We start from the raw sequence: 18,823 nt of genomic DNA on the forward strand, positions 1-18,823 counted from the left end.
TAAATAAGTTAAAAAAAAATTTAAACAAAAATGTATTATTAAAATTGTACAAAAAAGCTATAAGTAAAAATATTGAAAAAAATTATATCAAACAAAACAGATACTAAGACAATAACAATTTTATTGACATCACATGATAAAGAAAAAAATGAGTTTTAATAATAAAAACAATAAAATTCCTCCAAACACTTGTGATGGTCGCAAGTATAGAATTTTCGTCTGTAACAAACCGAAGATATTAAAAGTGATTTTGATTAAATGTGACTTTATTTACCAAGGTAAACGTACTTGCTTAATAGCGGTACATATACTAAAATTGGAGCGATACAGAGAAGATTAGCTTGGCCCCTGCGCAAAGTTGACACGCAAATTCGTGAAGCGTTCCATATTTTTATTACCGTTGAAAAATAATTTTTTTAATTTAAAAAACAAATTTGTGATTTCTAAATGAAATTTTAACTAGTTTAGGCGATAATCGTTACAGCATAATATAAAAGCACACTACATTTATTTGATAAATAAAATATGGTTTAAAATTCTTTGATAATAAATAAGTTAAAAAAAAATTTAAACAAAAATGTATTATTAAAGTTGTACAAAAAAAGCTATAAGTAAAAAAATTATATAAAAAAAACAGATACTAAGGCAATAACAATTTTATTGACATCACATGATAAAGAAAAAAATGAGTTTTAATAATAAAAACAATAAAATTCCTCCAAACATTTGTGATGGTCGCAAGTATAGAATTTGCGTCTGTAACAAAGCGAAGATTTTAAAAGTGCTTTTGATTAAATGTGACTTTATTTACCAAGGTAAACGTACTTGCTTAATAGCGGTACATATACTAAACTTGGAACAATACAAAGAAGATTAGCATGGCCCCTGCGCAAGGATGACACGCAAAATCGTGAAGCGTTCCATATTTTTATTACCGTTGAAAAAGAGTTTTTTTAATTTAAAAAACAAATCTGTGATTTCTAAAGAAAAATTTAACCAAGTTTAGGCGATAATCGTTACAGCATAATATAAAAGCAAACTACATTTATTTGATAAATTAATTATGGTTTAAAATTATTTGATATTAAATAAGTTAAAAAAAATTGAAACAAAAATGTATTATTAAAATTGTACAAAAAAGCTATAAGTAAAAAAATTAAAAAAATTATATAAAACAAAACAAATACTAAGACAATAACAATTTTATTGACATCACATAATAAAGAAACAAATGAGTTTTAATAATAAAAACAATAAAATTCCTCCAAACATTTGTGATGGTCGCAAGTATAGAATTTTCGTGTGTAACAAAGCGAAGATATTAAAAGTGCTTTTGATTAAATGTGACTTTATTTACCAAAGTAAACGTACTTGCTTAATAGCGGTACATATACTAAAATTGGAACAATACAGAGAAGATTAGCATGGCTCCTGCGCAAGGATGACACGCAAAATCGTGAAGCGTTCCATATATTTATTACCGTTGAAAAAAAGTTTTTTTAATTTAAAAAACAAATCTGTGATTTCTAAATGAAAGTTTAACTAGTTTAGGCGATAATCGATACAGCATAATATAAAAGCAAATTAGATTTATTTGATAAATAAATTATGGTTTAAAATTATTTGATATTAAATAAGTTAAAAAAAAATTTAAACAAAAATGTATTATTAAAATTGTACAAAAAAGCTATAAGTAAAAATATTGAAAAAAATTATATGAAACAAAACAAATACTAAGACAATAACAATTTTATTGACATCACATGATAAAGAAAAAAATGAGTTTTAATAATAAAAACAATAAAATTCCTCCAAACACTTGTGATGCTCGCAAGTATAGAGATTTTGTGTGTAACAAAGCGAATTTATTAAAAGTGCTTTTGATTAAATGTGACTTTATTTACCAAGGTAAACGTACTTGCTTAATAGCGGTACATATACTAAAATTGGAACAATACAGAGAAGATTAGCATGGCCCCTGCGCAAGGATGACACGCAAAATCGTGAAGCGTTCCATATTTTTATCACCGTTGAAAAAGAGTTTTTTTAATTTAAAAAACAAATCTGTGATTTCTAAATGAAAATTTAACTAAGATTAGGCGATAATCGTTACAGCATAATATAAAAAAACAAACTAGATTTATTTGATAAATAAAATATGGTTTAAAATTCTTTGATATTAAATAAGTTAAAAAAAAATTTAAACAAAAATGTATTATAAAATTGTACAAAAAAGCTATAAGTAAAAATATTGAAAAAAATTATATCAAACAAAACAGATACTAAGACAATAACAATTTTATTGACATCACATGATAAAGAAAAAAATGAGTTTTAATAATAAAAACAATAAAATTCCTCCAAACATTTGTGATGGTCGCAAGTATAGAATTTTCGTGTGTAACAAAGCGAAGATATTAAATATGCTTTTGATTAAATGTGACTTTATTTATCAAATTAACGTACTTGCTTAATAGCGGTACATATACTAAAATTGGAACGATACAGAGAAGATTAGCATGGCCCCTGCGCAAGGATGACACGCAAAATCGTGAAGCGTTCCATATATTTATTACCGTTGAAAAAGAGTTTTTTTAATTTAAAAAACAAATCTGTGATTTCTAAATGAAAGTTTACCTAGTTTAGGCGATAATCGATACAGCATAATATAAAAGCAAACTAGATTTATTTGATAAATAAATTATGGTTTAAAATTATTTGATATTAAATAAGTTAAAAAAAATTTAAACAAAAATGTATTATTAAAATTGTACAAAAAAGCTATAAGTAAAAATATTGAAAAAAATTATATCAAACAAAACAGATACTAAGACAATAACAATTTTATTGACATCACATGATAAAGAAAAAAATGAGTTTTAATAATAAAAACAATAAAATTCCTCCAAACACTTGTGATGGTCGCAAGTATAGAAATTTTGTGTGTAACAAAGCGAAGATATTAAAAGTGCTTTTGATTAAATGTGACTTTATTTACCAAAGTAAACATACTTGCTTAATAGCGGTACATATACTAAAATTGGAACGATACAGAGAAGATTAGCATGGCCCCTGCGCAAGGATGACACGCAAAATCATGAAGCGTTCTATATTTTTATTTCCGTTGAAAAAGAATTTTTTTAATTTGAAAAAACAAATCTGTGATTTCTAAATGAAAATTTAACTAAGATTAGGCGATAATCGTTACAGCATAATATAAAAAAACAAACTAGATTTATTTGATAAATAAAATATGGTTTAAAATTCTTTGATAATAAATAAGTTAAAAAAAAATTTAAACAAAAATGTATTATTAAAATTGTACAAAAAAAGCTATAAGTAAAAAATTAAAAAAATTTATATAAAACAAAACAGATACTAAGACAATAACAATTTTATTGACATCACATGATAAAGAAAAAAATGAGTTTTAATAATAAAAACAATAAAATTCCTCCAAACATTTGTGATGGTCGCAAGTATAGAATTTTCGTGTGTAACAAAGCGAAGATATTAAAAGTGCTTTTGATTAAATGTGACTTTATTTACCAAGGTAAACGTACTTGCTTAATAGCGGTACATATACTAAATTTGGAACAATACAGAGAAGATAAGCATGGCCCCTGTGCAAGGATGACACGCAAAATCATGAAGCGTTCTATATTTTTATTACCGTTGAAAACGAATTTTTTTAATTTGAAAAAACAAATCTGTGATTTCTAAATAAAAATTTAACTAAGATTAGGCGATAATCGTTACAGCATAATATAAAAAAACAAACTAGATTTATTTGATAAATAAAATATGGTTTAAAATTCTTTGATAATAAATAAGTTAAAAAAAAATTTAAACAAAAATGTATTATTAAAATTGTACAAAAAAAGCTATAAGTAAAAAAATTGAAAAAATTTATATAAAACAAAACAGATACTAAGACAATAACAATTTTATTGACATCACATGATAAAGAAAAAAATGAGTTTTAATAATAAAAACAATAAAATTCCTCCAAACATTTGTGATGGTCGCAAGTATAGAATTTTTGTGTGTAACAAAGCGAAGATATTAAAAGTGCTTTTGATTAAATGTGACTTTATTTACCAAGGTAAACGTACTTGCTTAATAGCGGTACATTTACTAAAATTGGAACAATACAGAGAAGATAAGCATGGGCCCTGTGCAAGGATGACACGCAAAATCATGAAGCGTTCTATATTTTTATTACCGTTGAAAACGAATTTTTTTAATTTGAAAAAACAAATCTGTGATTTCTAAATGAAATTTTAACTAAGATTAGGCGATAATCGTTACAGCATAATATAAAAAAACAAACTAGATTTATTTGATAAATATAATATGGTTTAAAATTCTTTGATAATAAATAAGTTAAAAAAAAATTTAAACAAAAATGTATTATTAAAATTGTACAAAAAAAGCTATAAGTAAAAAAATTATATAAAACAAAACAGATACTAAATCAATAACAATTTTATTGACATCACATGATAAAGAAAAAAATGAGTTTTAATAATAAAAACAATAAAATTCCTCCAAACACTTGTGATGGTCGCAAGTATAGAATTTGCGTCTGTAACAAAGCGAAGATATTAAAAATGCTTTTGATTAAATGTGACTTTATTTACCAAAGTAAACGTACTTGCTTAATAGCGGTACATACACTAAAATTGGATCAATACAGAGAAGATTAGCATGGCCCCTGCGCAAGGATGACACGCAAAATCGTGAAGCGTTCCATGTATTTATTACCGTTGAAAAAAAGTTTTTTTAATTTAAAAAACAAATCTGTGATTTCTAAATGAAAGTTTAACTAGTTTAGGCGATAATCGATACAGCATAATATAAAAGCAAACTAGATTTATTTGATAAATAAATTATGGGTTAAAATTATTTGATATTAAATAAGTTAAAAAAAAATTTAAACAAAAATGTATTATTAAAATTGTACAAAAAAGCTATAAGTAAAAATATTGAAAAAACTTATATCAAACAAAACAGATACTAAGACAATAACAGTTTTATTGACATCACATAATAAAGAAAAAAATGAGTTTTAATAATAAAAACAATAAAATTCCTCCAAACATTTGTGATGGTCGCAAGTATAGAATTTGCGTCTGTAACAAAGCGAAGATTTTAAAAGTGCTTTTGATTAAATGTGACTTTATTTACCAAGGTAAACGTACTTGTTTAATAGCGGTACATATACTAAAATTGGAACGATACAGAGAAGATTAGCATGGCCCCTGCGCAAGGATGACGCGCAACATCGTGAAGCGTTCCATATTTTTATTACCGTTAAAAAATAGTTTTTTTTAATTTAAAAAACAAATCTGTGATTTCTAAATGAAAATTTAACCAAGTTTAGGCGATAATCGTTACAGCATAATATAAAAGCAAACTACATTTATTTGATAAATAAAATATGGTTTAAAATTATTTGATGTTAAATAAGTTAAAAAAAATTGAAACAAAAATGTATTATTAAAATTGTACAAAAAAGCTATAAGTAAAAAAATTGAAAAAAATTATATCAAACAAAACAGATACTAAGACAATAACAATTTTATTGACATCACATGATAAAGAAAAAAATGAGTTTTAATAATAAAAACAATAAAATTCCTCCAAACATTTGTGATGGTCGCAAGTATAAAATTTGCGTCTGTAACAAAGCGAAGATATTAAAAGTGCTTTTGATTAAATGTGACTTTATTTACCAAGGTAAACGTACTTGCTTAATAGCGGTACATATACTAAAATTGGAACAATACAGAGAAGATTAGCATGGCCCCTGCGCAAGGATGACACGCAAAATCATGAAGCGTTCTATATTTTTATTACCGTTGAAAAAGAGTTTTTTTAATTTAAAAAACAAATCTGTGATTTCTAAATGAAAGTTTAACTAGTTTAGGCGATAATCGATACAGCATAATATAAAAGCAAACTAGATTTATTTGATAAATAAATTATGGTTTAAAATTATTTGATATTAAATAAGTTAAAAAAAATTTAAACAAAAATGTATTATTAAAATTGTACAAAAAAGCTATAAGTAAAAATATTGAAAAAAATTATATCAAACAAAACAGATACTAAGACAATAACAATTTTATTGAGATCACATGATAAAGAAAAAAATGAGTTTTAATAATAAACACAATAAAATTCCTCCAAACACTTGTGATGGTCGCAAGTATAGAATTTTCGTCTGTAACAAACCGAAGATATTAAAAGTGCTTTTGATTAAATGTGACTTTATTTACCAAGGTAAACGTACTTGCTTAATAGCGGTACATATACTAAAATTGGAACAATACAGAAAAGATAAGCATGGCCCCTGCGCAAAGATGACACGCAAATTCGTGAAGCGTTCCATATTTTTATTACCGTTGAAAAAGAGTTTTTTTAATTTAAAAAACAAATCTGTGATTTCTAAAGAAAAATTTAACCAAGTTTAGGCGATAATCGTTACAGCATAATATAAAAGCACACTACATTTATTTGATAAATAAAATATTGTTTAAAATTCTTTGATAATAAATAAGTTTAAAATAAATTTAAACAAAAATGTATTATTAAAGTTGTACAAAAAAAGCTATAAGTAAAAAAATTATATAAAACAAAACAGATACTAAGACAATAACAATTTTATTGACATCACATGATAAAGAAAAAAATGAGTTTTAATAATAAAAACAATAAAATTCCTCCAAACACTTGTGATGGTCGCAAGTATAGAATTTGCGTCTGTAACAAAGCGAAGATATTAAAAGTGCTTTTGATTAAATGTGACTTTATTTACCAAGGTAAACGTACTTGCTTAATAGCGGTACATATACTAAAATTGGAACAATACAAAGAAGATTAGCATGGCCCCTGCGCAAGGATGACACGCAAAATCATGAAGCGTTCTATATTTTTATTACCGTTGAAAAAGAATTTTTTTAATTTGAAAAAACATATCTGTGATTTCTAAATGAAAATTTAACTAAGATTAGGCGATAATCGTTACAACATAATATAAAAAAACAAACTAGATTTATTTGATAAATAAAATATGGTTTAAAATTCTTTGATAATAAATAAGTTAAAAAAAAATTTAAACAAAAATGTATTATTAAAATTGTACAAAAAAAGCTATAAGTAAAAAAATTGAAAAAATTTATATAAAACAAAACAGATACTAAGACAATAACAATTTTATTGACATCACATGATAAAGAAAAAAATGAGTTTTAATAATAAAAACAATAAAATTCCTCCAAACATTTGTGATGGTCGCAAGTATAGAATTTTTGTGTGTAACAAAGCGAAGATATTAAAAGTGCTTTTGATTAAATGTGACTTTATTTACCAAGGTAAACGTACTTGCTTAATAGCGGTACATTTACTAAAATTGGAACAATACAGAGAAGATAAGCATGGGCCCTGTGCAAGGATGACACGCAAAATCATGAAGCGTTCTATATTTTTATTACCGTTGAAAACGAATTTTTTTAATTTGAAAAAACAAATCTGTGATTTCTAAATGAAATTTTAACTAAGATTAGGCGATAATCGTTACAGCATAATATAAAAAAACAAACTAGATTTATTTGATAAATATAATATGGTTTAAAATTCTTTGATAATAAATAAGTTAAAAAAAAATTTAAACAAAAATGTATTATTAAAATTGTACAAAAAAAGCTATAAGTAAAAAAATTATATAAAACAAAACAGATACTAAATCAATAACAATTTTATTGACATCACATGATAAAGAAAAAAATGAGTTTTAATAATAAAAACAATAAAATTCCTCCAAACACTTGTGATGGTCGCAAGTATAGAATTTGCGTCTGTAACAAAGCGAAGATATTAAAAATGCTTTTGATTAAATGTGACTTTATTTACCAAAGTAAACGTACTTGCTTAATAGCGGTACATACACTAAAATTGGATCAATACAGAGAAGATTAGCATGGCCCCTGCGCAAGGATGACACGCAAAATCGTGAAGCGTTCCATGTATTTATTACCGTTGAAAAAAAGTTTTTTTAATTTAAAAAACAAATCTGTGATTTCTAAATGAAAGTTTAACTAGTTTAGGCGATAATCGATACAGCATAATATAAAAGCAAACTAGATTTATTTGATAAATAAATTATGGGTTAAAATTATTTGATATTAAATAAGTTAAAAAAAAATTTAAACAAAAATGTATTATTAAAATTGTACAAAAAAGCTATAAGTAAAAATATTGAAAAAACTTATATCAAACAAAACAGATACTAAGACAATAACAGTTTTATTGACATCACATAATAAAGAAAAAAATGAGTTTTAATAATAAAAACAATAAAATTCCTCCAAACATTTGTGATGGTCGCAAGTATAGAATTTGCGTCTGTAACAAAGCGAAGATTTTAAAAGTGCTTTTGATTAAATGTGACTTTATTTACCAAGGTAAACGTACTTGTTTAATAGCGGTACATATACTAAAATTGGAACGATACAGAGAAGATTAGCATGGCCCCTGCGCAAGGATGACGCGCAACATCGTGAAGCGTTCCATATTTTTATTACCGTTAAAAAATAGTTTTTTTTAATTTAAAAAACAAATCTGTGATTTCTAAATGAAAATTTAACCAAGTTTAGGCGATAATCGTTACAGCATAATATAAAAGCAAACTACATTTATTTGATAAATAAAATATGGTTTAAAATTATTTGATGTTAAATAAGTTAAAAAAAATTGAAACAAAAATGTATTATTAAAATTGTACAAAAAAGCTATAAGTAAAAAAATTGAAAAAAATTATATCAAACAAAACAGATACTAAGACAATAACAATTTTATTGACATCACATGATAAAGAAAAAAATGAGTTTTAATAATAAAAACAATAAAATTCCTCCAAACATTTGTGATGGTCGCAAGTATAAAATTTGCGTCTGTAACAAAGCGAAGATATTAAAAGTGCTTTTGATTAAATGTGACTTTATTTACCAAGGTAAACGTACTTGCTTAATAGCGGTACATATACTAAAATTGGAACAATACAGAGAAGATTAGCATGGCCCCTGCGCAAGGATGACACGCAAAATCATGAAGCGTTCTATATTTTTATTACCGTTGAAAAAGAGTTTTTTTAATTTAAAAAACAAATCTGTGATTTCTAAATGAAAGTTTAACTAGTTTAGGCGATAATCGATACAGCATAATATAAAAGCAAACTAGATTTATTTGATAAATAAATTATGGTTTAAAATTATTTGATATTAAATAAGTTAAAAAAAATTTAAACAAAAATGTATTATTAAAATTGTACAAAAAAGCTATAAGTAAAAATATTGAAAAAAATTATATCAAACAAAACAGATACTAAGACAATAACAATTTTATTGAGATCACATGATAAAGAAAAAAATGAGTTTTAATAATAAACACAATAAAATTCCTCCAAACACTTGTGATGGTCGCAAGTATAGAATTTTCGTCTGTAACAAACCGAAGATATTAAAAGTGCTTTTGATTAAATGTGACTTTATTTACCAAGGTAAACGTACTTGCTTAATAGCGGTACATATACTAAAATTGGAACAATACAGAAAAGATAAGCATGGCCCCTGCGCAAAGATGACACGCAAATTCGTGAAGCGTTCCATATTTTTATTACCGTTGAAAAAGAGTTTTTTTAATTTAAAAAACAAATCTGTGATTTCTAAAGAAAAATTTAACCAAGTTTAGGCGATAATCGTTACAGCATAATATAAAAGCACACTACATTTATTTGATAAATAAAATATTGTTTAAAATTCTTTGATAATAAATAAGTTTAAAATAAATTTAAACAAAAATGTATTATTAAAGTTGTACAAAAAAAGCTATAAGTAAAAAAATTATATAAAACAAAACAGATACTAAGACAATAACAATTTTATTGACATCACATGATAAAGAAAAAAATGAGTTTTAATAATAAAAACAATAAAATTCCTCCAAACACTTGTGATGGTCGCAAGTATAGAATTTGCGTCTGTAACAAAGCGAAGATATTAAAAGTGCTTTTGATTAAATGTGACTTTATTTACCAAGGTAAACGTACTTGCTTAATAGCGGTACATATACTAAAATTGGAACAATACAAAGAAGATTAGCATGGCCCCTGCGCAAGGATGACACGCAAAATCATGAAGCGTTCTATATTTTTATTACCGTTGAAAAAGAATTTTTTTAATTTGAAAAAACATATCTGTGATTTCTAAATGAAAATTTAACTAAGATTAGGCGATAATCGTTACAACATAATATAAAAAAACAAACTAGATTTATTTGATAAATAAAATATGGTTTAAAATTCTTTGATAATAAATAAGTTAAAAAAAAATTTAAACAAAAATGTATTATTAAAATTGTACAAAAAAAGCTATAAGTAAAAAAATTGAAAAAATTTATATAAAACAAAACAGATACTAAGACAATAACAATTTTATTGACATCACATGATAAAGAAAAAAATGAGTTTTAATAATAAAAACAATAAAATTCCTCCAAACATTTGTGATGGTCGCAAGTATAGAATTTTCGTGTGTAACAAAGCGAAGATATTAAAAGTGCTTTTGATTAAATGTGACTTTATTTATCAATGTAAACGTACTTGCTTAATAGCGGTACATATACTAAAATTGGAACGATACAGAGAAGATTAGCATGGCCCCTGCGCAAGGATGACACGCAAAATCGTGAAGCGTTCCATATATTTATTACCGTTGAAAAAGAGTTTTTTTAATTTAAAAAACAAATCTGTGATTTCTAAATGAAAGTTTAACTAGTTTAGGCGATAATCGATACAGCATAATATAAAAAAACAAACTAGATTTATTTGATAAATAAAATATGGTTTAAAATTCTTTGATAATAAATAAGTTAAAAAAAAATTTAAACAAAAATGTATTATTAAAATTGTACAAAAAAAGCTATAAGTAAAAAAATTGAAAAACATTATATAAAACAAAACAGATACTAAATCAATAACAATTTTATTGACATCACATGATAAAGAAAAAAATGAGTTTTAATAATAAAAACAATAAAATTCCTCCAAACACTGGTGATGGTCGCAAGTATAGAATTTTCGTGTGTAACAAAGCGAAGATATTAAAAGTGCTTTTGATTAAATGTGACTTTATTTACCAAGGTAGACGTACTTGCTTAATAGCGGTACATATACTAAAATTGGAACAGTACAGAGAAGATTAGCATGGCTCCTGCGCAAGGATGACACGCAAAATCATGAAGCGTTCTATATTTTTATTACCGTTGAAAAAGAATTTTTTTAATTTGAAAAAACAAATCTGTGATTTCTAAATGAAAGTTTAACTAGTTTAGGCGATAATCGATACAGCATAATATAAAAGCAAACTAGATTTATTTGATAAATAAAATATGGTTTAAAATTCTTTGATAATAAATAAGTTAAAAAAAAATTTAAACAAAAATGTATTATTAAAATTGTACAAAAAAAGCTATAAGTAAAAATATTGAAAAAAATTATATAAAACAAAACAGATACTAAATCAATAACAATTTTATTGACATCACATGATAAAGAAAAAAATGAGTTTTAATAATAAAAACAATAAAATTTCTCCAAACACTTGTGATGGTCGCAAGTATAGAATTTGCGTCTGTAACAAAGCGAAGATATTAAAAGTGCTTTTGATTAAATGTGACTTTATTTACCAAGGTAAACGTACTTGCTTAATAGCGGTACATATACTAAAATTGGAACGATACAGAGAAGATTAGCATGGCCCTTGCGCAAGGATGACATGCAAAATCATGAAGCGTTCTATATTTTTATTACCGTTGAAAAAGAATTTTTTTAATTTGAAAAATCACATCTGTGATTTCTAAATAAAAATTTAACTAAGATTAGGCGATAATCGTTACAGCATAATATAAAAAAACAAACTAGATTTATTTGATAAATAAAATATGGTTTAAAATTCTTTGATAATAAATAAGTTAAAAAAAAATTTAAACAAAAATGTATTATTAAAATTGTACAAAAAAAGCTATAAGTAAAAAAATTAAAAAAATTTATATCAAACAAAACAGATACTAAGACAATAACAATTTTATTGACATCACATGATAAAGAAAAAAATGAGTTTTAATAATAAACACAATAAAATTCCTCCAAACACTTGTGATGGTCGCAAGTATAGAATTTTCGTCTGTAACAAACCGAAGATATTAAAAGTGCTTTTGATTAAATGTGACTTTATTTACTAAGGTAAACGTACTTGCTTAATAGCGGTACATATACTAAAATTGGAACGATACAGAGAAGATTAGCATGGCCCCTGCGCAAGGATGACACGCAAAATCGTGAAGCGTTCCATATATTTTTTACCGTTGAAAAAGAGTTTTTTTAATTTAAAAAACAAATCTGTGATTTCTAAATGAAAGTTTAACTAGTTTAGGCGATAATCGATACAGCATAATATAAAAGCAAACTAGATTTATTTGATAAATAAATTATGGTTTAAAATTATTTGATATTAAATAAGTTAAAAAAAAATTTAAACAAAAATGTATTATTAAAATTGTACAAAAAAGCTACAAGTAAAAATATTGAAAAAAATTATATCAAACAAAACAGATACTAAGACAATAACAATTTTATTGACATCACATGATAAAGAAAAAAATGAGTTTTAATAATAAACACAATAAAATTCCTCCAAACACTTGTGATGGTCGCAAGTATAGAATTTTCGTCTGTAACAAACCGAAGATATTAAAAGTGCTTTTGATTAAATGTGACTTTATTTACTAAGGTAAACGTACTTGCTTAATAGCGGTACATATACTAAAATTGGAACGATACAGAGAAGATTAGTTTGGCCCCTGCGCAAAGATGACACGCAAATTCGTGAAGCGTTTCATATTTTTATTACCGTTGAAAAAGAGTTTTTTTAATTTAAAAAACAAATCTTTGATTTCTAAAGAAAAATTTAACCAAGTTTAGGCGATAATCGTTACAGCATAATATAAAAGCAAACTACATTTATTTGATAAATAAAATATGGTTTAAAATTATTTGATATTAAATAAGTTAAAAAAAATTTAAACAAAAATGTATTATTAAAGTTGTACAAAAAAAGCTATAAGTAAAAAAATTATATAAAACAAAACAGATACTAAGACAATAACAATTTTATTGACATCACATGATAAAGAAAAAAATGAGTTTTAATAATAAAAACAATAAAATTCCTCCAAACACTTGTGATGGTCGCAAGTATAGAATTTGCGTCTGTAACAAAGCGAAGATTTTAAAAGTGCTTTTGTTTAAATGTGACTTTATTTACCAAGGTAAACGTACTTGCTTAATAGCGGTACATATACTAAAATTGGAACGATACAGAGAAGATTAGCTTGGCCCCTGCGCAAGGATGACACGCAAAATCGTGAAGCGTTCCATATATTTATTACCGTTGAAAAAGAGTTTTTTTAATTTAAAAAACAAATCTGTGATTTCTAAAGAAAAATTTAACCAAGTTTAGGCGATAATCGTTACAGCATAATATAAAAGCAAACTACATTTATTTGATAAATAAAATATGGTTTAAAATTATTTGATATTAAATAAGTTAAAAAAAAATTTAAACAAAAATGTATTATTAAAATTGTACAAAAAAAGCTATAAGTAAAAAAATTGAAAAAATTTATATAAAACAAAACAGATACTAAGACAATAACAATTTTATTGACATCACATGATAAAGAAAAAAATGAGTTTTAATAATAAAAACAACTAGATTTATTTGATAAATAAAATATGGTTCGAAAATATTTGATTATTTTTAACATAAATTTTTATAAATAAAAAAAGACATGCATAAACATTAACTAAGAATATTACAAACCTTTGATTTTTAATAAACAAACAAGCATTTATATATATAATACAAACAAAAACTAATATTTATCCCAGTTTTAAGTTGGTGATATTAGGATATAAATTATAGTAAATTTTAAATTCTTAAAATTGATTTTTATTAAATAAACAAGCATTTAAATATGATAAATAAACGAAAATTATTTTTCTAATATGTTTTTTAATTACTTATATTATAAAATACACCATACCAAATTTTTAATGCTTAATGTCGAACTTTAATTTTTAATGAACAAACCAGCATTTAAATATAAAAAACAAACAAGAATTATTTTTTAATTTTTTTTCGAATTATAAATATTATAAGATAACACCGATCAAAATTTAAAAACCTAATAACAATCTTTAAATTTAAATAAACAAACACCTATTAATTAGTAATTAGTGACAAAAATTAAATTCGTTTTTGAGTTACTAATATCATGATATACGATTGACAAAAATTTAAAAATTAGTAACAACCTTTAAATTTTAATCACTAAACACCCATAATTTATTAATTGGTGATAAAAATTAAAATTTTAATTCATTTTTGAGTTACTAGTATTATGATATACAAATGGCCAAGATTGAGAAAATAATTAACAATTTTTAAATTTTATTAAATAAACACCTATTAATTAGTAATTAGCAATAAAAATTAAAATTTTAATTCATTTTTGAGTTACCAATATCATGATATACAAATGGCCGAGATTTAAAAAATAAATAACAAACTTTAAATTTTATTAAATAAACACCTATTAATTAGTAATTAGTGATAAAAATCAAAATTTTAATTCATTTTTGAGTTACCAATATCATGATAAACAAATGGCTAAGATTTAAAAAATAAATAACAATCTTTAAATTTTAATAAATAAACACATATTAATTAGTAATTAGTGATAAAAATTAAAATTTTAATTTATTTTTGAGTTAGTCATATCATAATATACAATTGACCAAAATTTAAAAAATTAATAACAATCTTTAAATTTTAATAAACAAACACCTATTAATTAGTAATTAGTGATAATTAAATGTCGTAAATAGGAGGTTTGCGATTCGTTGGGATAATAACAAACATACTAAAATTTTAGAACTTTTTGTTTTAAAGAACAAAAGTTATCGTCTTTCAAAATTCTGACTAGAAAGAATAAAAACAATAATAATAATAATAATAATAATAATAAATACACTGACAATAACAATATGTTTCGAAATCTAAGATTTCGAACCATAATAAAATTCCTCCAAACTTTGTGATGGTCGCAAGTATAGAATTTTCGTGTGTAACAAAGCGAAGATATTAAAAGTGCTTTTGATTAAATGTGACTTTATTTACCAAGGTAAACGTACTTGCTTAATAGCGGTACATATACTAAAATTGGAACGATACAGAGAAGATTAGCATGGCCCCTGCCGCAAGGATGGCACGCAAAATTATGAAGCGTTTTATATTTTTATTACCGTTGAAAAAAAGTTTTTTTAATTTAAAAAACAAATCTGTGATTTCTAAATGAAAATTTAACTAGTTTAGGCGATACTCGATGCAGCATAATATAAAAGCAAACCAGATTTATTTGATAAATAAATTATGGTTTAAAATTATTTGATATTAAATAAGTTAAAAAAAAATTTAAACAAAAATGTATTATTAAAATTGTACAAAAAAGCTATAAGTAAAAATATTGAAAAAAATTATATCAAACAAAACAGATACTAAGACAATAACAATTTTATTGACATCACATGATAAAGAAAAAAATGAGTTTTAATAATAAAAACAATAAAATTCCTCCAAACATTTGTGATGGTCGCAAGTATAGAATTTTCGTCTGTAACAAACCGAAGATATTAAAAGTGCTTTTGATTAAATGTGACTTTATTTACTAGGGCAACCATACTTGCTTAATAGCGGTACATATACTAAAATTGAAGCGATACAGAGAAGATTAGCTTGGCCTCTGCGCAAAGATGACACGCAAATTCGTGAAGCGTTCCATATTTTTATTACCGTTGAAAAAGAGTTTTTTTAATTTGAAAAAACAAATCTGTGATTTCTAAATGAAAATTTACCTAGTTTAGGCGATAGTCGTTACAGCATAATATAAAAGCACACTACATTTATTTGATAAATAAAATATTGTTTAAAATTCTTTGATAATAAATAAGTTAAAAAAAAATTTAAACAAAAATGTATTATTAAAGTTGTACAAAAAAAGCTATAAGTAAAAAAATTATATAAAACAAAACAGATACTAAGACAATAACAATTTTATTGACATCACATGATAAAGAAAAAAATGAGTTTTAATAATAAAAACAATAAAATTCCTCCAAACACTTGTGATGGTCGCAAGTATAGAATTTGCGTCTGTAACAAAGCGAAGATTTTAAAAGTGCTTTTGATTAAATGTGACTTTATTTACCAAGGTAAACGTACTTGCTTAATAGCGATACATATACTAAAATTGGAACGGTACAGAGAAGATTAGCATGGCCCCTGCGCAAGGATGACACGCAAAATCGTGAAGCGTTCCATATTTTTATTACCGTTGAAAAAGAGTTTTTTTAATTTAAAAAACAAATCTGTGATTTCTAAATAAAAATTTAACTAAGATTAGGCGATAATCGTTACAGCATAATATAAAAAAACAAACTAGATTTATTTGTTAAATAAAATATGGTTTAAAATTCTTTGATAATAAATAAGTTAAAAAAAAATTTAAACAAAAATGTATTATTAAAATTGTACAAAAAAAACTATAAGTAAAAAAATTGAAAAAATTTATATAAAACAAAACAGATACTAAGACAATAACAATTTTATTGACATCACATGATAAAGTAAAAAATGAGTTTTAATAATAAAAACAATAAAATTCCTCCAAACATTTGTGATGGTCGCAAGTATAGAATTTTCGGGTGTAACAAAGCGAAGATATTAAAAGTGCTTTTGATTAAATGTGACTTTATTTAAGAAAGTAAACGTACTTGCTTAATAGCGGTACATATACTAAAATTGGAACGATACAGAGAAGATTAGCATGGCCCCTGCGCAAGGATGACACGCAAAATCGTAAAGCGTTCCATATATTTATTACCGTTGAAAAAGAGTTTTTTTAATTTAAAAAACAAATCTGTGATTTCTAAATGAAAGTTTACCTAGTTTAGGCGATAATCGATACAGCATAATATAAATGCAAACTAGATTTATTTGATAAATAAATTATGGTTTAAAATTATTTGATATTAAATAAGTTAAAAAAAAATTGAAACAAAAATGTATTATTAAAATTGTACAAAAAAGCTATAAGTAAAAATATTGAAAAAAAGTATATCAAACAAAACAGATACTTAGACAATAACAATTTTATTGACATCACATGATAAAGAAAAAAATGGGTTTTAATAATAAAAACAATAAAATTCCTCCAAACACTTGTGATGGTCGCAAGTATAGAAATTTTGTGTGTAACAAAGCGAAAATATTAAAAGTGCTTTTGATTAAATGTGACTTTATTTACCAAGGTAAACGTACTTGCTTAATAGCGGTACATGTACTAAAATTGGAACAATACAGAAAAGATAAGCATGGCCCCTGCGCAAGGATGACACGCAAAATCATGAAGCGTTCTATAATTTTATTACCGTTGAAAAAGAATTTTTTTAATTTGAAAAAACAAATCTGTGATTTTTAAATGAAAATTTAACTAAGATTAGGCGATAATCGTTACAGCATAATATAAAAAAACAAACTAGATTTATTTGATAAATAAAATATGGTTTAAAATTCTTTGATAATAAATAAGTTAAAAAAAAATTTAAACAAAAATGTATTATTAAAATTGTACAAAAAAAGCTATAAGTAAAAAAATTGAAAAACATTATATAAAACAAAACAGATACTAAATCAATAACAATTTTATTGACATCACATGATAAAGAAAAAAATGAGTTTTAATAATAAAAACAATAAAATTCCTCCAAACACTGGTGATGGTCGCAAGTATAGAATTTTCGTGTGTAACAAAGCGAAGATATTAAAAGTGCTTTTGATTAAATGTGACTTTATTTACCAAGGTAGACGTACTTGCTTAATAGAGGTACATATACTAAAATTGGAACAGTACAGAGAAGATTAGCATGGCCCCTGCGCAAGGATGACACGCAAAATCATGAAGCGTTCTATATTTTTATTACCGTTGAAAAAGAATTTTTTTAATTTGAAAAAACAAATCTGTGATTTCTAAATGAAAGTTTAACTAGTTTAGGCGATAATCGATACAGCATAATATAAAAGCAAACTAGATTTATTTGATAAATAAAATATGGTTTAAAATTCTTTGATAATAAATAAGTTAAAAAAAAATTTAAACAAAAATGTATTATTAAAATTGTACAAAAAAAGCTATAAGTAAAAATATTGAAAAAAATTATATAAAACAAAACAGATAATAAATCAATAACAATTTTATTGACATCACATGATAACGAAAAAAATGAGTTTTAATAATAAAAACAATAAAATTCCTCCAAACACTTGTGATGGTCGCAAGTATAGAATTTGCGTCTGTAACAAAGCGAAGATATTAAAAGTGCTTTTGATTAAATGTGACTTTATTTACCAAGGTAAACGTACTTGCTTAATAGCGGTACATATACTAAAATTGGAACGATACAGAGAAGATTAGCATGGCCCCTGCGCAAGGATGACACGCAAAATCATGAAGCGTTCTATATTTTTATTACCGTTGAAAAAGAATTTTTTTAATTTGAAAAATCACATCTGTGATTTCTAAATTAAAATTTAACTAAGATTAGGCGATAATCGTTACAGCATAATATAAAAAAACAAACTAG

General features: G+C 24.3%; 32 non-coding genes across 32 annotated transcripts; all 32 read left to right on the forward strand.

Annotated features, from left to right (window-relative positions):
- Positions 1-284: 284 nt before the first annotated feature.
- On the forward strand, positions 285-393 carry LOC145758182 (U6 spliceosomal RNA). The gene has a single exon (XR_014286175.1). It is a non-coding gene; the product is annotated as a U6 spliceosomal RNA (small nuclear RNA).
- Positions 394-821: 428 nt separating this feature from the next.
- Positions 822-930, forward strand: LOC145757944 (U6 spliceosomal RNA). The gene has a single exon (XR_014285951.1). It is a non-coding gene; the product is annotated as a U6 spliceosomal RNA (small nuclear RNA).
- A 437-nt stretch (positions 931-1,367) lies between these two features.
- On the forward strand, positions 1,368-1,476 carry LOC145757940 (U6 spliceosomal RNA). Its single transcript, XR_014285947.1, has one exon. It is a non-coding gene; the product is annotated as a U6 spliceosomal RNA (small nuclear RNA).
- Positions 1,477-1,914: 438 nt separating this feature from the next.
- Positions 1,915-2,023, forward strand: LOC145757711 (U6 spliceosomal RNA). Its single transcript, XR_014285733.1, has one exon. It is a non-coding gene; the product is annotated as a U6 spliceosomal RNA (small nuclear RNA).
- A 439-nt stretch (positions 2,024-2,462) lies between these two features.
- LOC145757770 (U6 spliceosomal RNA) lies at positions 2,463-2,571 on the forward strand. The gene has a single exon (XR_014285788.1). It is a non-coding gene; the product is annotated as a U6 spliceosomal RNA (small nuclear RNA).
- Positions 2,572-3,008: 437 nt separating this feature from the next.
- LOC145757918 (U6 spliceosomal RNA) lies at positions 3,009-3,117 on the forward strand. The gene has a single exon (XR_014285927.1). It is a non-coding gene; the product is annotated as a U6 spliceosomal RNA (small nuclear RNA).
- A 442-nt stretch (positions 3,118-3,559) lies between these two features.
- On the forward strand, positions 3,560-3,668 carry LOC145757994 (U6 spliceosomal RNA). Its single transcript, XR_014285999.1, has one exon. It is a non-coding gene; the product is annotated as a U6 spliceosomal RNA (small nuclear RNA).
- Positions 3,669-4,111: 443 nt separating this feature from the next.
- LOC145758097 (U6 spliceosomal RNA) lies at positions 4,112-4,220 on the forward strand. Its single transcript, XR_014286095.1, has one exon. It is a non-coding gene; the product is annotated as a U6 spliceosomal RNA (small nuclear RNA).
- A 433-nt stretch (positions 4,221-4,653) lies between these two features.
- LOC145758036 (U6 spliceosomal RNA) lies at positions 4,654-4,762 on the forward strand. Its single transcript, XR_014286039.1, has one exon. It is a non-coding gene; the product is annotated as a U6 spliceosomal RNA (small nuclear RNA).
- A 438-nt stretch (positions 4,763-5,200) lies between these two features.
- Positions 5,201-5,309, forward strand: LOC145757854 (U6 spliceosomal RNA). Its single transcript, XR_014285868.1, has one exon. It is a non-coding gene; the product is annotated as a U6 spliceosomal RNA (small nuclear RNA).
- Positions 5,310-5,748: 439 nt separating this feature from the next.
- On the forward strand, positions 5,749-5,857 carry LOC145757741 (U6 spliceosomal RNA). Its single transcript, XR_014285761.1, has one exon. It is a non-coding gene; the product is annotated as a U6 spliceosomal RNA (small nuclear RNA).
- Positions 5,858-6,294: 437 nt separating this feature from the next.
- Positions 6,295-6,403, forward strand: LOC145758092 (U6 spliceosomal RNA). The gene has a single exon (XR_014286090.1). It is a non-coding gene; the product is annotated as a U6 spliceosomal RNA (small nuclear RNA).
- Positions 6,404-6,833: 430 nt separating this feature from the next.
- On the forward strand, positions 6,834-6,942 carry LOC145757925 (U6 spliceosomal RNA). The gene has a single exon (XR_014285933.1). It is a non-coding gene; the product is annotated as a U6 spliceosomal RNA (small nuclear RNA).
- A 443-nt stretch (positions 6,943-7,385) lies between these two features.
- Positions 7,386-7,494, forward strand: LOC145758098 (U6 spliceosomal RNA). The gene has a single exon (XR_014286096.1). It is a non-coding gene; the product is annotated as a U6 spliceosomal RNA (small nuclear RNA).
- Positions 7,495-7,927: 433 nt separating this feature from the next.
- LOC145758037 (U6 spliceosomal RNA) lies at positions 7,928-8,036 on the forward strand. Its single transcript, XR_014286040.1, has one exon. It is a non-coding gene; the product is annotated as a U6 spliceosomal RNA (small nuclear RNA).
- A 438-nt stretch (positions 8,037-8,474) lies between these two features.
- LOC145757855 (U6 spliceosomal RNA) lies at positions 8,475-8,583 on the forward strand. The gene has a single exon (XR_014285869.1). It is a non-coding gene; the product is annotated as a U6 spliceosomal RNA (small nuclear RNA).
- A 439-nt stretch (positions 8,584-9,022) lies between these two features.
- On the forward strand, positions 9,023-9,131 carry LOC145757742 (U6 spliceosomal RNA). The gene has a single exon (XR_014285762.1). It is a non-coding gene; the product is annotated as a U6 spliceosomal RNA (small nuclear RNA).
- A 437-nt stretch (positions 9,132-9,568) lies between these two features.
- Positions 9,569-9,677, forward strand: LOC145758093 (U6 spliceosomal RNA). The gene has a single exon (XR_014286091.1). It is a non-coding gene; the product is annotated as a U6 spliceosomal RNA (small nuclear RNA).
- Positions 9,678-10,107: 430 nt separating this feature from the next.
- On the forward strand, positions 10,108-10,216 carry LOC145757926 (U6 spliceosomal RNA). The gene has a single exon (XR_014285934.1). It is a non-coding gene; the product is annotated as a U6 spliceosomal RNA (small nuclear RNA).
- Positions 10,217-10,659: 443 nt separating this feature from the next.
- Positions 10,660-10,768, forward strand: LOC145757795 (U6 spliceosomal RNA). The gene has a single exon (XR_014285812.1). It is a non-coding gene; the product is annotated as a U6 spliceosomal RNA (small nuclear RNA).
- Positions 10,769-11,209: 441 nt separating this feature from the next.
- LOC145758039 (U6 spliceosomal RNA) lies at positions 11,210-11,318 on the forward strand. The gene has a single exon (XR_014286041.1). It is a non-coding gene; the product is annotated as a U6 spliceosomal RNA (small nuclear RNA).
- A 440-nt stretch (positions 11,319-11,758) lies between these two features.
- On the forward strand, positions 11,759-11,867 carry LOC145757917 (U6 spliceosomal RNA). The gene has a single exon (XR_014285926.1). It is a non-coding gene; the product is annotated as a U6 spliceosomal RNA (small nuclear RNA).
- A 443-nt stretch (positions 11,868-12,310) lies between these two features.
- On the forward strand, positions 12,311-12,419 carry LOC145757771 (U6 spliceosomal RNA). Its single transcript, XR_014285789.1, has one exon. It is a non-coding gene; the product is annotated as a U6 spliceosomal RNA (small nuclear RNA).
- A 438-nt stretch (positions 12,420-12,857) lies between these two features.
- On the forward strand, positions 12,858-12,966 carry LOC145758158 (U6 spliceosomal RNA). The gene has a single exon (XR_014286152.1). It is a non-coding gene; the product is annotated as a U6 spliceosomal RNA (small nuclear RNA).
- Positions 12,967-13,395: 429 nt separating this feature from the next.
- Positions 13,396-13,504, forward strand: LOC145757995 (U6 spliceosomal RNA). The gene has a single exon (XR_014286000.1). It is a non-coding gene; the product is annotated as a U6 spliceosomal RNA (small nuclear RNA).
- Positions 13,505-15,312: 1,808 nt separating this feature from the next.
- Positions 15,313-15,422, forward strand: LOC145758128 (U6 spliceosomal RNA). The gene has a single exon (XR_014286124.1). It is a non-coding gene; the product is annotated as a U6 spliceosomal RNA (small nuclear RNA).
- Positions 15,423-15,860: 438 nt separating this feature from the next.
- On the forward strand, positions 15,861-15,969 carry LOC145758203 (U6 spliceosomal RNA). Its single transcript, XR_014286194.1, has one exon. It is a non-coding gene; the product is annotated as a U6 spliceosomal RNA (small nuclear RNA).
- A 430-nt stretch (positions 15,970-16,399) lies between these two features.
- On the forward strand, positions 16,400-16,508 carry LOC145757990 (U6 spliceosomal RNA). The gene has a single exon (XR_014285995.1). It is a non-coding gene; the product is annotated as a U6 spliceosomal RNA (small nuclear RNA).
- Positions 16,509-16,950: 442 nt separating this feature from the next.
- Positions 16,951-17,059, forward strand: LOC145757896 (U6 spliceosomal RNA). Its single transcript, XR_014285907.1, has one exon. It is a non-coding gene; the product is annotated as a U6 spliceosomal RNA (small nuclear RNA).
- Positions 17,060-17,497: 438 nt separating this feature from the next.
- Positions 17,498-17,606, forward strand: LOC145758123 (U6 spliceosomal RNA). The gene has a single exon (XR_014286118.1). It is a non-coding gene; the product is annotated as a U6 spliceosomal RNA (small nuclear RNA).
- A 443-nt stretch (positions 17,607-18,049) lies between these two features.
- On the forward strand, positions 18,050-18,158 carry LOC145757910 (U6 spliceosomal RNA). Its single transcript, XR_014285920.1, has one exon. It is a non-coding gene; the product is annotated as a U6 spliceosomal RNA (small nuclear RNA).
- A 440-nt stretch (positions 18,159-18,598) lies between these two features.
- Positions 18,599-18,707, forward strand: LOC145757736 (U6 spliceosomal RNA). The gene has a single exon (XR_014285757.1). It is a non-coding gene; the product is annotated as a U6 spliceosomal RNA (small nuclear RNA).
- Positions 18,708-18,823: the final 116 nt, after the last annotated feature.

This window comes from Corella eumyota, chromosome 6, assembly GCF_963082875.1.
Source record: "Corella eumyota chromosome 6, kaCorEumy4.1, whole genome shotgun sequence".
Taxonomy (NCBI): domain Eukaryota; kingdom Metazoa; phylum Chordata; class Ascidiacea; order Phlebobranchia; family Corellidae; genus Corella; species Corella eumyota.